Below are 6,000 nucleotides of genomic sequence, written 5' to 3'. Positions count from 1 at the left end.
TTTTTATATATATATAAACATATACCATATATATATATATATATATATATATACCATTTTTGACAGACATACTGAGAAAGCCCTGGATGCATCAAAACCTGTCTTATTGGAGTAAACAGAGGTAATAAAAACAATTATTAGAAACACCTAAAAATTTTATCAGGCAAAAAAAATGGTTTTGATGCTTATCATCCTGCCTCTCTTACTATTGATTCAATAGACATCGGTTGCGTTTCGGTTTTATATTCGGATTTATATTTATATATATAATCACTAAGTTTATTTTTGACAAAAATTCTAAATATATAGATTCGAAATAATTTATCTATACATTCTTAAATTCACAAAATAGGTAATAAATATTAATTTCTAAATTTTAAATCTCGATTCCTCCCTGTATTTTTGTTATAAATAAAATTATCCAAGTAACAAATTCATACAGCGATAGGGTTAAGACAGTTGCCAATTCCTTCAAAATATTTTTGTTCTGTAGAAATCATACACCTATACATATGACTTCCAGCATTTCTCAAAGAGCTATCGGGTCAAATACAGCTTCTTTTTCGAAAACTTTTGTTACGAAAATTTAGTTTCACACTTATTATTTTTTCAAGATGATGTTCAATGGCTTGGTGCAATATTCTTTATAGATATGCCACGTAAAATTAGCGATAAATAAATTAAAAATCATCTATACATATTAAAATTATTAATAGATTTTAAAAATTAGTAATGCATATCTACATTTAAATTTTAAATCTCGTGTCTCCACTTCTTTTAGTATAAATAAAATATATCATTAAAACGACACCTATGGAAAGCAGACACCTATACATATAACTTCTAGCATTTCTCAAAGAGCTATCGGGTAAAATGTAACTTCCTTTTGAAGAATATTGTTACAAAAAATTTATTTTTCACACTTTACGCTTTTTCAAGATGATGTTCAATGGTTTGGTGTAATATTCCTTATAGATATGTCAAACAATATTTCAAATCGGCATTAAAAATTTATGGGTTTCGTCGCACGTAAAAATTTCCAGATGAATGCTGAAAAATATATCCGGCATCGAGGTTATGATTCCTCTCGTTTGAAAATGCCATTTTGGCAAAGGCTCAAAATGTTCCATCACAAGTTCGAGAAATATTTTTAGAGTGAAGATGCCGAACACTGCTCATGGATCATTTATCACCTTTTACACGTTTTCTTTTTGTCATTGTTTGCCATTTTTATACAATTAATTCGAATATTTATTGTTATGGAATATTTCTAGCTCTAACTGAATTCAAACGGCTCTTTTTAAAGGAAAATGAATTCGAATTTTATACAATTTTGAACGGTATTTGAAATTTATTTCCATTAGGATTATCTGTGACCTTTTTTTAAGCATCAAAATGTGTGAGAAAATAAATATTGTAGCAAAGAACTGCAGATTATTTGAGTAAGTATTTATTTAAGTACATAAAAATGATTTCGCTTAATGCAAGATGTCGTTTTTATTGAGCAAAAACACGTAATACAACTTTTATTTTTTAAATAAATAAATTTTTCATAACAGATGTTTTTGCTGAAATATAGTATAGCAACATTGCTGAAAAAAATATTGCAACATTTCAAGAATGAAAATTTTATAAATGTTTCAATATTGTTAGAATGAATAGAACAAACAATCGGTACGTTTTAAGAGAAATGTCTTAAAAGTAGCTGTCATACTTACATAAATTTCAAGCTAATATTTTAGATATTTAGATGCTACGTTTTTTAGGCGGGTTCATACAAGGGCGAAAAACTTCACGAAAAATTCTTTTTCACCTCTATAGGTAATTTAAAATTTAAAGTACAGAATAAAGTGAGTACAGACAAACCAAGAGTAAAAGTAAACCATAAATTTTAAAATGCTATTTTTTTAAAAATATATATATATACATAAAAATACAAGCAAATTATAACAGCATATACGCTGTAGGAACGTATCTTTTGTTATTATTTGGAAAGCTATATTAGTAGTTATTAAAGAAGTATCTTCCTAAAGCTTCGAAAGAAATATTATAAAAAATTAAAAACGTTTTAACAAAAAAAACTTTGAACATGCACTTTACGCTCAAAGAATATGAAATAAAAATTACTGCATTTAAATTAATTGTTTATTGTTCTTTGACTTACCAATGTCATCTAAAATTCAAAGTAAACGAAAATAAATAGTTTCGAGATTATTAACTAATTAATTGAAAGTGACGAGTTTCGCATATTTTACATATAAATAATGTAAGAGTGAAAAAATAATTGCACTAATTCTACTGCATATACTGTATAAACCATTTTTTCAGGAACTGGTGTTTTACAAAACACTGGCGAAATATGTTTACAAAACACTGACGAAAGTATTCCACTAAACTTGAAAAATTTGTCTGATTAAAAACACAGCAACCATATACTGTATCAAAATGTCTATGCAACTGTGAAACACCTAATAACTGAATGTTGTCAATCCTCGGCTATAAGAATATTGATATTCACATAACGGCTTTGGTGAATGTTCATTGTTCACATTCACACAGTCACTTTATATATCGATATTTAGATATAGTTGCTTTGGTGAATGTCTACATCATTCACATAGTTGCTTTCGTGAATATTATATTCACTTGGTTGTTTTGATGAAAGTCAATATTCACATATTTTCTTTGGAAACTGCCAATACTTGCATAGATTATTTGGTAATTTTTAGTATTAACATAGTCGAATAAAGAATGGGGATATTCACATAGATTCTGTTCGATTTTTTTTTTACATTTTGCTACATTTTCTGACACTGGGAAATGTTGACATTTAGCATGCACTGACGGAAGGATTGTAATAGGAAAGCAATGTAGACGATTTTTTTTATTCTACATTTACTACAGAATGTTGACATTTTAATGTAAGAGTGATAATTAAATCTGTAAGAGGATCATGACTGAATTTCAAACATTCTCTTGAGAGATTACGTGAATTTTGACATTCACCAGAGGCTGTTGAAATTAATCGAACATCGAATTTTCAAGATAAGTTTTGTATTTAATATATGTGAAAACATCTCTAAAAATGTTAAATGTCAACCGAATTGAATGCTTAGAAGCATTTGGTTTAAACCATTTGTCAGTTTTTCCGTGCAAAAAAAATTAAATCTTACATTTCTTTGTTATTCAAATATTATTTTAATAATATTTGTAAGATAATGTTATTTTCATTTGAAGAGAATTAACAATTTTTCATGAAACCCTTCTATAGATCACTCTGAGGAAAAAGATATTTTTCAAAAAAAAGAAATGTTTCAAATTATAAACTAAGTTCTTTGACATTGTATGTATTGTAATTATTTTTCATCTGAGTATTATTTTTCTGTAATTATTTTTCATTTCGTGAGAGTGTTTTTCTTTTTGATTTAGATGCAGTAAAGTATTTGGGGAAAGAACGAAACTACTGGTAATTCTTTTTTATACATAATAATTCAAACATTTTCTTCCAATTTCTTTAAATATTATGTGTATATAAATTCTTTTCAATCTGTTGCTGTTTATGTCTTTTAGATTAAGTTAACAGCGAAGAATTTAAATAAACAAGTTTTAGTCGGTAAAGTGATAAAGTTTGAAAATAATACTACTTTAATAAATATTAAAGAATATTAAACTTGATGAAACATTTTTAATCTTAAAGTATGATTTAAATTTATTGAAACAAAAACAGTTAAAACAATTGGAATATGGAAGTAAATTTGAGCTTCATTGAGTTTTTATTTCAAACACAATTTCAAACAAAAATCACGAAACCAATTTATCTGACTAGTATGAAAACATGATTTTGGGCAAATTTTTTTTAAATCAGTTTGTTAGAATTCCTGTGCTCTTAGCTTTCTAAAAATACTTTACTTTTGTTTGTACTTCCATTATTAACATAGTTAAAGGCAGATTTTGTGCTAGGTGATAATAGTGGATAGATCAATGATTTTAAGTCCTTAAATGCGTTTATTTCAAAATCATATTTTTTCACGTTTTACACCACCTTAAGCATGATATCTCATGTTGCTTTTAAAATGATTGTCTACAATTTTTCATGAGAGTTTATTATTATAGCACGCATGGTTTAAACTGCAGATTAAGAGAAAAAAGTAGAATTTTATTTTTTGTGCATGTTTATTTCACAAAGACAAGTGCAGAATTTTTCAAAAATTTGCTTTTTAAGCTATATTGATCCCTAACTCAGCAGTATAATGCACTTGATTTTAAGGTATGAGTTCAATAAAACATAGTTGATAACCTTCTAAATAAAATCCTCTTACGATTTTTTGTTTTAGGCGGTAGAATTGTTTTTACGAATTTTCTTTTACAAAAAAAACCATTATTTTTTTTACCTAAAAATGCCCACATAAAATAATAATAAAAATAATGTTTTCCTTGTTTTAAAAGTTTTTACTCATAATGAAACAAATAAACCAGCTTTTTTTTAAATTTTACATTGAAATTTTTAGAAAAAGGTTGTCGAAACGAGTTGGATACCTTAACTAATTCTGCATCCTCTTTTATAAAATAAACTAAAAATTTCCCTTTTTTTCAAATAACGCAGTAACTATTTTAGCAACGACTATCTTCTTTTTCAGACTATGACTAGACCAGGTTTATTCCTAACGCTTCCAGCCTAATTTAAAAGGAAAGAGATCTCCGATCGTGCACTAGATTATGTACTCTAGTGCACTTTCGCACTAGATTATGGGACTAGTCACACTCCTTTCATAATTAAAACAAACATTTAAAATGTATAATAAGAACTATTTCACAAACTTATAACTTAAAAGGCTTTAATTAACATCTCAGCTTTTACCTATATCATACTAAACCGTTTCATAAACCTCGTAAACAATAGGTTTGAGTACTATAGTAGTATAGGTATAATATTATTAGAATAATTTTTGAGTGAAAATATTCATATTCTATTTTCTGTTGCTAATAAAAACTTTCTTAGGAAAACATTCTTATAAGAGTTTCTATGTACATCTGTTAATGTTAGGAGGTTTCTACTTTCTTCTTCGTTCTTTCCACTTTTACGATTTTTGAAGCAAAATGATGTTTTTTTTTTTTTTCATTATCTATTACAAAAGAAGACAATTATGTATATTCAAATTTTTTTCCTATTTCGTAAATTTTTTTTTATTTCCTATAACCCTAAACTCACTGGTAACCATAATGTTCATTACGTTAAAATTATTGACAGCTTAACATCTCGCTATGTAGAGAAGTTAAACATAAAAGTAAAAATAAAAAAAGGTATATAGAAAAAATATTCATTCTTAATTTATATAAAATGATGAAAAATACTGAAAATTAATTGCAGCTCAAAAATTATTTTCAAAACTTATGAACAATATGACTTGTGGTAAATAAATTAGAGAAATAGTACATACATCCTCTCAAAATCAGTAATTTTAATATACATAAAGTTTCATTTAGCCACTTTTTTTAACTATTACTTTTAAACTACTAGCATGCTCAGAAAAGAGAATATTTCAAGAGCAAAATATAAATTATTTTCAAACACCGTTTAAATTGTCTCAAAATTGTGAGAGAAAAGACATTCACATTCAGAATTATTCTTAATTAAAAAAAAAAAATTTGAAGTCAATTGAAAATAAGTAGCACATATTTACATCTATTATGTACCGAATATCAAAACTGCAATAAAGCAGTCTTTTTTATTCTGAAACTAGGAGTTTTCTTTATTCAAGCAATGCAAGTCTTAAAATTTTCTAAATTTAAAAAGCAATGCTATAAATGTAAACAAAACTGCTATAACTAATTACAAAAGAATTGATTGATTTAAATCTGTTTCCTTAATTTATTTTAAAAAGTTTTCACTTTTAATATTATATCTATTAGGGAAATAAGTAGTAACTTTTACAATGATATAAATTAGTTCAATAATAAAAAAATAAGTTTAAAAAAATAACTTTTTTTATTCGCTTAAAG

At 26.0% G+C, this 6,000-nt stretch overlaps 1 protein-coding gene across 2 annotated transcripts in view; it reads left to right on the top strand.

The window, feature by feature from the left end:
- LOC107450287 (5-hydroxytryptamine receptor 2C) overlaps window positions 1-6,000 on the top strand; it is a 400,340-nt gene that overhangs the window by 328,057 nt on the left and 66,283 nt on the right. For both annotated transcript variants that reach the window (XM_071180097.1, XM_016066045.3), the window contains one exon: window positions 3,430-3,466. The gene's annotated coding sequence lies outside the window, so the exon portion shown is untranslated. The remainder of the gene's footprint in view (window positions 1-3,429; window positions 3,467-6,000) is intronic.

Source organism: Parasteatoda tepidariorum, chromosome 4 (assembly GCF_043381705.1).
Source record: "Parasteatoda tepidariorum isolate YZ-2023 chromosome 4, CAS_Ptep_4.0, whole genome shotgun sequence".
Classification (NCBI taxonomy): Eukaryota; Metazoa; Arthropoda; class Arachnida; order Araneae; family Theridiidae; genus Parasteatoda; species Parasteatoda tepidariorum.
The sequence above is the reverse complement of the archived record's forward strand: the minus strand, read 5'-3'. Positions and strand labels throughout refer to the sequence as shown.